General features: G+C 38.0%; 1 pseudogene; it reads left to right on the plus strand.

The window, feature by feature from the left end:
- The first annotated feature begins 706 nt into the window (after nucleotides 1–706).
- Nucleotides 707–2285, plus strand: LOC143882893 (malonyl-coenzyme A:anthocyanin 3-O-glucoside-6''-O-malonyltransferase pseudogene; annotated as a pseudogene).
- The last annotated feature ends 9897 nt before the right edge of the window (nucleotides 2286–12182 follow it).

Raw genomic sequence — 12182 nt, forward strand, 5'->3', positions numbered from 1 at the left:
GCTTTGATTACATGTTTTGAAGGAGTGTGGCTCCATCATCTCCGGTCAATCTATGCATACGCCTCATTTATTATAGGCTGGGCCCGTCATATTATTGGAATTTTTCCACTAAAATTATTTTCTAAAATAGTTTTTTCATGTTTTTTCCAGCTCATCCATAGCATGCGTGGGTCCACCATTTACACCTTATTTTATGAGGCCCACAATTTTACACAATCTCCACCAAAACCATGCATATATATAGTACGGCCCACCATTAACACCTCATTTAATGGGATGGGAGCCACCATTTTACACTGCATATTGGATGAGTAGGTCCCACAATCTCCACCCAAACCCATGCTTTAAGGTATTGCCCACCATTTCACACTTCATGTTTTGAGGCGTAGGTACCATCATCTCTAGCCAAACGCATGGGGAAAAAATGCTTGTATTAAATATATTTCCTCTCTTTCTCTAACCATTAATAATTCTAATTTTCAACTCCACAAACGTTTCTTCCCTAAAACTAACCTTACCCCATCCCTAATGAATTCCATCATCCGTTTACAAAAAATTTTCTTTAATTATAAATGCCCCGTTTTCACTCGCTTTTGACTCTTACATACACATAAGGAAGTACAATTAAATTAGTAACCGTTAGAAATGACCAATAGAAATGGGCAATCGTATAAATCTCTCTCTCTCTCTCTCTCTCTCTCTCTCCATGGCTACACCCCACAAGGTGCAAGTGATGGAGCAGACTCGAGTCTCTCCTCCACCTGGCTCAGTCTCGGACACCTCTATACCTCTCACTTTCTTCGATGTAGTATATTTACATGGATTCCCCGTCGAAATCCTCTTCTTTTACCACCACCCCCACCCCATAACCTACTTCCATCACACCCTCCTACCCAGCCTTAAACACTCCCTATCCCTCTCCCTCCAACTCTTCTACCCTCTTGCCGGAAACTTGATTCGCTCTCCGGAAACAGGTGACCACGTGATCAGTTACATCAACGGTGACTCGGTCCCATTTACCATCGCCGAGTCAGAATACGATTTCTACCGACTCATTGCAAACCATCCTAGGGATGTAACAGAATTCCATCCTCTCGTCCCTCCTCTACCCTCACCCGACACTCAAAAAACGCCCCTACTAGCCTTGCAAGCCACCCTATTTCCCAACTCGGGCATCTGTATTGGAATATCGTTACACCACGCAGCAACGGATGGAAGATCCTTGGTCCATTTCGTGAAATCTTGGGCGTCCATTTGTAGGGCCGGAGGAGACCTCTCTCTTGTTAAGTCAGTCCCAATCATCGATAGGACCGTGGCTTCAAGTCTCGAGCAGATGAAGAAAAATTTCTTCACCGAGATGGAAAAAGTAAATGGCTATCTGTCTTGGGAGCAGTTGAAAGGGAGTAAGATTCAATATACTCGAGCCACATTCGTGCTGGCTCGAGCTAACGTCGAGAAGCTAAGGCAGAGGGTCTTGGCCCGAGTCAAACCGAGTCAGAAATCGTTATATTACTCGTCATTCGTACTAACATGTGCATATGTGTGGGTTTGCCTCGCCAAAGCTTATAAGTTGGATGAAAACGTAAGACTGCATTTTTGTTTTACGGTGGATTGTAGGGCTCGCTTGGATCCACCACTGCCAGAGGAGTATTTCGGGAACTGTATTCGTGGATGTTTAACAGGTGCGAAAGTGAAGGATCTATGTGGGGAAGATGGATTGGTGGTGGGGTCCGAATTGATCAGGAAAGCGATTCGTGAATTGGAGAAGGGAGTTTTGGAAGGCGCCGAGCTTTGGATGCCAAGATTGTCTTTGTTGGGGTTAGGCATCCTGTCCGTAGGATTATCGCCGAGGTTTGGTGTGTACGATACGGATTTCGGATGGGGTGGGCCCAAAAAGGTTGAGATGTTGTCGCTAGAAAAAACGGGTACAATGTCACTTTTAGAAAGTAGAGATGAGGAAGGTGGGTTTGAGATTGGCCTTGCTGCACTCCAACATGCAATGCTAGAGTTTGCTTCTCTCTTTGAAGAGGGCCTTAATTGATCACGTAATTCAAACCTGTGAAAAGATTTGGGCTCATCTTTATCTCTATGAAGTGTAATAATAACTCTCTTGGACGTGAGAGTCACTTGCCTATTTCATAGGAAGTGGAATTTAGCTATTTTAATCATGTAAGGCTTGATTGTGAGGACGGTTTTGCAGAGGGTGCTTTGCGTGACTGCAGAAATTTATTTAAGGAGCTTTCTAGTTGTATGTGTAGTACACGAGAGAAATAATAAAGAAGTACCTTCTGTATGTATATTAATTTTTCTATAGCCATTAAATGCCTGTATATCTAACATTTTAGGCTCTATCCGGGGGTGCAACTCGGGTCAGGTTGATGATGTTGATGCTGAACCCAACCGAAGAACCATTTACTCAACCCGAAATTGACCTGACCCAAGTTCCAACCGGATGATGTTCAACCCAACCCAAACCAAGGAATCATTTTTTTCAGCCAGAACCCAACCAGACCCGACTGGAATTTTAAGCTTTAAAAATTTTCGGGTTTCACTCATGTGGGGTTGCCCTAGCCCTCAACCTGAACCCGAACCCGTCATCAACCCAGGTTAGTAAAACTCAACCCGAACCCGAAACATACCAAACCCAACCTGACTTTTTGTTTACGGGTTGAACCTGACCTGAGTTGTGTTGGAATATCTAATTCAAACGGTGGTGACTTGTGGGGCCCAGCCAAGCGCACTTAAAGCTCTTCCAGAGAACGGTCTTGGGAGTAGACCTAACAAAATGACACTCGTACCCGCGGGTACACCCGGCCCGTAGTGAAATCCGCTGGTACAGGTACCAAAATGTATGCCCGTCAAAAAAATCGACCCGTACCCGTGATCACCGGGCCGGGCCCGGGTGCCCGTGGGTTTACCTATAAGTGTTAAAAAATACCTAACAACTTACAAAACATTGAAACACTCAAAACACATAAAATAGCAAATTTCTTTGTTTTTTAAAATACCTTTTATATGCCATCAAAATAGCAATTTTTTAAAGGTTCTGCTGGAAAAAAATATTTCATGGAACTCTGTAGGTACCCACAGAGTTCCGTGAAAGCTTCTGTTGAAAAAAAAAAATTCACGGAACTCCGTGGAAGCTTTTGTTGGAAAAAAAATCCGTGGAAAATATAAATTTAAATTCGGCGGGTTACCCACGGGTTGGGTATGGGAACATGAAAAACCTACCCGTAGAATCGAGGGTGCACGGGTTGGGTATGGGTACATGAAAAACCTACCCATAGAATCGCGGATATTTTGTACCCGTACCCGCGGGTATCGTACTCGCACGAGTCGTACCGGTACCCACGCGGGTTACTCGTTTGCCGGGTCTACTTGAGAGTCCTTTTCTATTTGGTGTTTATCTTGTTTTAGTTGTTTTTATCTCTTAAGAGTCATGAGCTATTTAATAGGTAGCTAAGTTTATCAAGGCTAGTTGTGGTAGAGTTTAATTAGGATTAAAAGAGCTAGAAACGTGTGTTTTTTTTTGTAGGTGATGCACGAACAGCAACTTTCTATTTAAAAGGAAGTTGAGTTTATTTTGATTAATGTAGAAAGAGAAGAAAAGTTGAAAAAAATAAAAAGAAAACCTCTCCACTATCTCTTTGTGTTCTCTATATTCAATAAAAGTTCTCTGTGTCCTCTTCTATACTTTTGATATTTTCTTCTCTCCCTTTGCATATCTTGTTTTTGAAGTTCTTGAATTCTACAAAGTAGTATCAGAGCAGTAGGTCTTGGGATTTCTCAATCAACTAGAGAGCAGAAAAGCCCGGGCGAATTCAAGAAAACACTGGCAAGGACTTGGTAAGTTTGCAACATGGCAGGTAACACCAATTCTTCAAAATTTCAGCAAAGTGTTCCTTTATTTAAAGGGGAAAATTTTCAATTTTTGTCTATTAAGATGAAGACATTATTTATGTCTTATGAACTATACGAAGTGTTGGAGAATGTTTATGAAAATTTTGCAAAACTGAAAAGATTGACCACGGCACAAAAGAACGAATTTAAGGAGAGTAAAAAGAAATATGCAAGGGCTCTTTTTCTCATCCAACAAGCCATGGATGAACCAATATTTTTAAGGATCATGACTGCAACTACATCAAAAAAAGCATGAGATTTGCTTCAAGAGGAATACCAACGTACTACGAAGGTAATTTATGTTAAGTTACAAACCCTTTGTCTTGATTTTGAGAATTTGATTATGAAAAATTCTGAATCAATTCAAATTTTTTTCTCTAGAGTGAGTTCTATTGTAAATCAAATTAGAACTTATGGGGGAAAATTAGATGATAAAAAATTGTTGAAAAAGTATTAAGGAATCTTCCCAATAAATTTGATCATGTAGTTACTACCATAGAAGAGTCTAAAGATTTAAAATATTCTATGAATTAATTAATGGGTTCTTTGCTCGCACGTGATCAGAGATTGAATAGGACTGCAGAAAATCCACTAAAGCCAGCGTTTCAATCAAAAGTGGATTTGAAGAAAAAATCAGATGATTCAAATAAAGGTTTCTGATGAGGAAGAGGCCGTGGACATGATGGATTCCGCAGCAGAGGTAGAGGTAGAGGCCAATTCAGTGGCTATCAAAGAAATCAAAGTGGAGGTAACTATGAATCTACTTCATTATTTTGTTCATTTTTGCAAAAGATCAAATCATGCTGATAAAGATTGTTGGTATAAGGATAGTGGAAATCAAAATAGAAATTTACCACAATATTTTATTGTAAAAAGTATGGCCATATTGAAGAAAAAAATTGTCATCAAAAGGCTAGGGAGCACTCAAACTATCATGAAGAGAAAAGTGATGAAAAAGTTGAAAAAGACGATAACGTATTTTTATCATATCTTACTGCCAATATTGAATTGAATAATAAAATATTGTATTTAGATATATAGTGGTTGTAGTAACCACATGACCGGGAACAAGGATTATTTTCTCGAAATAAATGAAACTGTCAAACCACAAGTAAGGATGGGTGATAACAATCATGTTAATGCCAATGGAATTGGTCCCATAGTGGTTTCTACAATGGTTGGCAAGAAACAAATTCATGATGTTATGTATGTTCTTGGGTTGGCTCAAAATTTGCGAAGTTTGGGCCAATTGATAAAAAAAGGGGTACCGTGCTATCTTTGATGAGGGAGAATGTAAAGTCTATGACAAGAAAAGTATGAAGCTAGTGTTTTCTATTAAGATGACAGAAAATAAGATGTTTTCACTAGTGTTTTCAAAACTAGTATTCAATGCTTTTAGTGCATCTAATGATGACTCTATGTTATGGCATAGAAGATATGGGCATTTGAATTTTGGTGGATTGTCTTTACTGCAAAAATTGAATATGACTGTTAGTATTCTTTCTTTGAAATATGGTGGAAAAGTGTGTGAAGCTTGTGTTTTGGGAAAACATCACCATGAACAATTTCCAAGTGGTAAGTCTTGCAGGGCATATAAGCCTTTGATGCTTGTACATGCCGATATTTGTGGCCCTATACAAACTTTATCCTTGAATGGAAATAGATACTTAATTCTATTTGTTGATGATTACACAAGGATGACATGAGTTTATTTTCTGAAACAAAAAGATGAGGCTTTCTCCATCTTCAAACAGTTCAAGGCACTTGTTGAAAACCAAAGTGGTCATTCTATTATTACTATTCATACTGACTGTGGTGGTGAGTTTATTTTCAAAGAATTTTAGGATTTCTACAGTGAAAGTGGAATCAAAAGACAGTTGACAGCGAGCTATACCCCACAGCAGAATGGAGTCGCAGAGCGGAAAAATAGAACCTTTGTTGAGGTGGCAAGGAGCATGCTAAAAGACAAATAGTTGCCTAATGATTATTGGGCCGAAGCAGTAGCCACGATGGTATACCTATGCAATCGAGCTCCTACAAAAGCAGTTCAAGGAAAAACTCCATTTGAAGCTTGGAGTGGAAGAAAACCCAATGTGAGTCATTTTAAAAATTTTGGTTCTATAAACTATGCTTTTGTTCCATCTGAAAAAAGACAAAAGTTAGATGATAAAAGTAGAAATTGTATTTTTATTGGCTATAGTGTGGAGACAAAAGGGTATCGACTTTATGATCCTATTTTCAAAAAATTGATCGTAAGTCGTGATGTTATTTTTAATGAAAAAGAAGCTTAGAGTTGAAAAAATGATGTAGAAGCCCACTATGTTCTAAATGAAAAGACATCATGTGAGGCACCTTCCCTTGAGATTTGTTTACCAAATCCTAATGAGTCACCAAGTTCATCTGATGATTCCACTCCCATGAGAATGAGAAGTCTTGCTAATATATTTGATTCATGTGAGTTTACCTGTTTTGCAATGGAGCCTTCTAGTTTTGTTGATGTAGTGAAAAAGAAGGGATGGTGTGATGCAATGAAGGAAGAGATTGATGCGATTACAAAGAATAATACTTGGACATTAGTAGATTTGCCTCTAAACAAAGAAGCAATTGGACTTAAGTGGATCTACAAGTCAAAGTTCAATGCCGATGGTTCTCTCCAAAGACACAAACCAGGTATTGATTTCTTTGAAACATTTGCACCTGTAGCTAGAATGGATACTCTTAGAATTGTTTTGGCTTTAACAGCTCAAAAGAATTGGCAAGTTTTTCGACTTGATGTGAAATCACATTTTCTTAATGGAGAGCTTGAGGAAGAAGTGTATGTGGATCAACCTCAAGACTTTGAAATCAAAGGCATGGAGCATGAAGTGTACAAATTGAAGAAGGCATTTTATGGGCTTAAACAAGCGCCAAGAGCATGGTATAGTAAAATTGACAGGTATTTCCTTCAAAGCTCATTTTAGAAGAGTGCTAGTGAACCAACTCTTTATGTTAAAATTCATGGTGATGATATCCTAGTTGTTTGTTTATATGTGGATGACATGATATACACCAAGAGTTCTCTTGACATGGTTAAGGAATTTAAAGATAGCATGTTGAAAATTTTTGAAATGTCAAATTTGGTTCTTTTGCACTATTTCCTTGGAATTGAAGTCATTCAAGGATCTAATGGGATTTTTGTATGTCAGAAAAAGTATGCTTTAGATTTATTGAAATGGTTTGGTATGACAAATTGTGCACCTGCAAAAATACCTATGAATACTAATGAGAAACTTACTTTGCAGGATGGGGTTGAAAAAGCAGATGAGAAGAATTTTAGAAGCATTATTGGTGGTTTGATTTATCTAACTCATACAAGGCCGGATATTATATTTGCTGTTAGCATTATTTCCAGGTTTATACATAGTCCAAGCAAGCACATTTTGGAGCAGCAAAGAGAATTATGAGATACATCCAAGGCACAATCAATTTTGGTATTGTGTATTCAAAAGCCACTAACTACAAATTGATTTATTTTTCTGATGGTGATTGGGCAGGTTTCATTGATGATCGGAAAAGCACAATGGGCTATTGCTTTAGCCTTGCATCGGGTGTCATAGCATGGGCATCTGTGAACCCCGATCCGAGAGAGGCGGGAGACGAGCCCCCAGAAAGTCTCTCTGGAATCATCCACGTGAATGGAGAGCTCTACCAAGGAACTCTCGAAAGAAGTGCCTCTCACAGCATGAGTGGGATGAAAGGTGAGATACCTCTCGATTCGGGGACTAGCCCGGATTCGAGACGTACCTTAAGCAAAGAAGAGTCGTCATCCAAGGAAGTGGGCCCTGGATCCCATACTATGCTCAGTTGCAATGGATAACCAGAGATGTAAAAGGAGGTTTGTGCCTGGTTACGAATTTGGAAGGTCCGAAGAGCACCTCATCCGCCCAAGTGCAAGCATCTGGTCTGTTATGCCATTTATTTATTGATTTTGAAGAGTTTTGGGCGAAAGTCATGTGGAATGGGAAGATATATCTCCGAGAAGACGTCTATCTAATCATGCATGTCTTGGAAATGAATAATAAGCACACACAAAAGAAATGAAATAAGTGTCACCTAAGAATAACTAGGTTATGAGTGTCATACCTAATTGGTGTCTAAATTCTGGTGTGCAAACACATGCATGCTACAGCTAAAGGTATAGGGTCTGTACATGAAAGTAAGAAAACACAACAAAACACACATCACGACTTGATTCTACACTCGACTCGACACAACAAACCCTAAAACTCTAATGCAATACTTGACTCGGACCAAGATAGCCATCCATCCTGGCTGCTCTACGTATCCCGGCCTCGGGAAGAATCAGAATCAACGTAGTTCGATGACCTATTCTAAACTATGATGCCTAACCATCTAGAACCGCTATCCTATACTCGATCAACTAGACTCAGCTAATTTTTAAAGCTTTTTGTACGATTGCTTAAGTTCAAGTGAATTGTAATTTTTTAGGACTCTCTATATGCCCTAACTAATGCAAGTTGATTAGCCTTAAGCTAATGCAGGTGGGCCCTACATCCTATGTGTAACTAGGCTGTGCATCCTAAGAAAAACCATGGGCTGACTAAATGCTTCATAGTCTAGCCATCGGTTCAACTAAATGTCTAATCGACCATGACTCGAGGCCTCCTAACTCTAGGGACACTCACACGACAAGACACACCATATCAACATAAACAGGACAGCCTCCTAACTCTAAAATACCCCAAATATCTAGGACAGACTCCTAATTCTAGGGGAAGATCTTTTTGAAAAGGTTTTGAAGAAGTTTTGTATTTTTGGAAGGTTTGAAATGTTTATTTTTAAAGGTTTGGCTGGACTTGGGATGTGGATCCCAAGCTGCACTACGTACCTCGTGGAAGAGGATCAAGCCAACGTAGTTCGGAATACATAACTTCCTAACTACTCCTAATGACTCAAGATTTTTGAGATTTTTTATTTTTCAGATGTTTTTTATGTTTTTGACACAAGATGACAGAATTCTATCATCATAAGGGTAAGACAGACTTCTAATATCCTGCAAAGGTTGGACAGAATCCTATACTTTGCGGGGAACAAGAACAGAATAACGACTCTGCAAGGGTTGGACAGCATCCTATGCCTTGCAAGGATTTGACAGAATCACATGATTTGATGAGATGTTGGACAGAATCCTAACCCTTATGATGATAGGACAGACTCCTGAAAGAATGACTGACTCTCTAGCTAAAGACAAACTCATAGACTAGTGACTCTAAGACAAAGCATGTCTTCTAGAGAAGGGAGAGACAAGGAAATGTGCTAATGAGACTAGGCAAGTCTCCTAAAAGAGAGGTGGGCTCCAAGTGTCCTTATCATTGCCCTTATAATGAAAAGGCTTAATTTCTGAAGGTATACACATCTAAAAATCCTGGGCGAGTCTTCTAAATAAAAGAGGGGACAGCTACTTGGACTAAGAGAGTCCTCTATGGATGGGCTTGGGCTAGCGCCTTTATCGCTCGTGCAATGATAGACAAGGTGTAATCATTTAAAATCATAGAACACTCATATCAATCCATCCATTAATTGCCTCTCCTTTTTAGATTAACTAACCTGTCTTAGCAAAAGAAGAACATGATAATCTCATAAACATAACTGCATTTCTTTATTTGCTACTAGTCATCCTATTCTATAACTCACACAAAAAGTTTTCATATATCAATCAATAAAACAATAGGCTGTGGCAATCAACACATATCAGTATAAATGTTAGTTCCAAAAGGATATTATTTAAGAATCTATGAAATTACCAGTATAATGTTTCCTTAGCAATAAAAAAAATAAAGGGAATTAAACTTCTGTACTCATATAATCAAAGACATCTCATATTGATTTAACTGTAAGATGCAGCCTATCATAAAGGAAGTACTCATCTGAACATTGGTTTTAGTTTATGTAAAATATGTATATTCAATACGACTATACAAATCATGGCAAGATTTATATCTTCTCAAAATGTCATGTGAAGGAGAATAACTGACAACTATCACTCTATAACCAATAAGAATTTCACTTCAATTTTTATCAATAAAACTTCTTCTGAGGATATTAGAATATAGAAGCAATAACCAGGACAAAGGCAATGACTTGATAAAAACACAATTGAATGAAACTAACTATATGATATTTTATTCTAAATTAAGCAGAATGAAGGATTCTTATTATTATATTGTCATAAAGCCAAAGCAATAGCATCCTATCCTTACCATTATATATAATATCAGTTTTAACTCATCTCATCTCTTATAATTCTATTCCATCACACAAGCTAGGATTTTATTCAAACAAATGAATCAAGTTGTATCAGACAATGAACCAATATTTATAAGCTAAATACTAAACCTTTTTATGACATGCATTGAAATAAGGTAAAAAGAAAACACTATAGCTAATCTCATCAATGACCTGTAACAACCCAAACATGTATGTAGATGACTAATTTAAGATTATGTTAACTGGATGCAAGTTAAATTTTCCTTGCATAGATGACTAAGAAAAGAGAAAATAAATGATATAGTCCAATGGAATAGAAAATACCCAACAAGCAAGAGAACAAATAGTGCCACAGAAGCTAGAAAGGAAAGGTTGATATGGACATTTCTATGATCTAACAACAACAAAAGGGGCTACTATGGACATCATCAGGTTTCAACAACAAGAGAAGGTCTGTTATGGACTGGTTGGGCACAAGACTGGTTGGGCTGGTTATGGGCACTGGTCTGGTTAAGCACTGGATTGGTTAGGCACTGGATAGGCACTGGACTGGTTGTGGGCACTGGACTGGTTAGGCATCAGATTAGTTAGGCATTGGTTAGGCACTGGCTAGGCACTGGCTAGGCACTGGTTAGTGAGCACTGGACTGGTTAGGCATCAGATTAGTTAGGCATTGGTTAGCCACTGGTTAGGCACTGGTTAGGCACTAGACTGGTTAGTGAGGGCTTACCATGGTAAGGGCAGCTATGAATATTTCCAAAAGTCCACAACTATTAATACATTTGAAAAAAAAACTCCATACCAATTTTCATGTACTCACTCAATTATTGTCAGTTGGGTCTATTAAAATTGATCTGTAACCATAGCATATTATTCAACTAACTTAAAGTTACTGGACATGAAAACCGAAACCAATTTACAACAACACTCATTACTAAATCCATTTGTAACCAAAGCCAAAACCAAAAGAAAATAAACCTACTTGAAATCCAATTATGCATCAGATACCTTTCAATTGAGGAAGAGATCAAGCAAGAGTATGTATCTGTCTTGGAAAAAAAAATCAAATTAACCTTATCTTTTGGGCTACGAGCTAACATCAATAATAGAGATCAATTCAAAACATGTTAAAGCTAAAATTGGTGCAGACCATAACCAACCACAATACCAAGCTAAGCACATAACCCATTCAATCTAATATCATTTTCAGATCCAAAATAAACTCATCATGATGTTGGTAAAAGAATTCCATAGTAAATTCAATCATTGGCAGCACTTTATGTTGTTCTCTTCCAATGATGACTCTACAAAGCAAGTTTTGCTATGCATGTAGGAATATTTGGATTCACAATATGAAAGACACAAGATGAAAAATGCATTCAGGTAGTGAATATTACAAAGACTAAAAATGTGTGGCTAAGGAAGTGAAATGCTTGAATATTACAAAGACTAAAAATGTGTGGCTAAGGAAGTGAAATGCTTCTTTATATATGATACAATTAACTTATAAAGTATGGCTTCAATAGAATACTCCCATTTGGAATACATGTAAAATGAGCGCAAGATTTGATGCAAACAATAGGACAGGCTATGAACATTTGCAAAGCCATGTTCTCATAATGAAACAAATTCAACCCTTTTCTTTATAACTGAAATGGTAAATGAATAGAAGTTCAATCACAATATTACCATCATAAGTGAGTTGTCTAGGTTCAAATTTCAAGACTAAAGGCAAACTAGAGTCACAACAAATTTGAATTAGTACAGGGCACACTCACTCATTAACAAAGAACAAATGGACAGAACTTATGCAAAACAGGGGCCAATTCTGGGGCTGAACTGTATCAAAATAAGGGTTGAAACATGAGCTAACTCATGGATTGAAATATGCCAAAACTGGGAGTATATCCATGGGCTAAAATGTGCAAAACAAACCGGGACTAAATCATGTTCTTGAGCCATACAAAACAGGAATTGAATCATGTATTTGAGCCATACAAAACAGGGGCTGATTC

The sequence above is a fragment of the Tasmannia lanceolata genome, unplaced genomic scaffold (genome assembly GCF_043159265.1).
Source record: "Tasmannia lanceolata isolate RefF3 unplaced genomic scaffold, GAP_Taslan_0.1 ptg000002l, whole genome shotgun sequence".
Classification (NCBI taxonomy): Eukaryota; Viridiplantae; Streptophyta; class Magnoliopsida; order Canellales; family Winteraceae; genus Tasmannia; species Tasmannia lanceolata.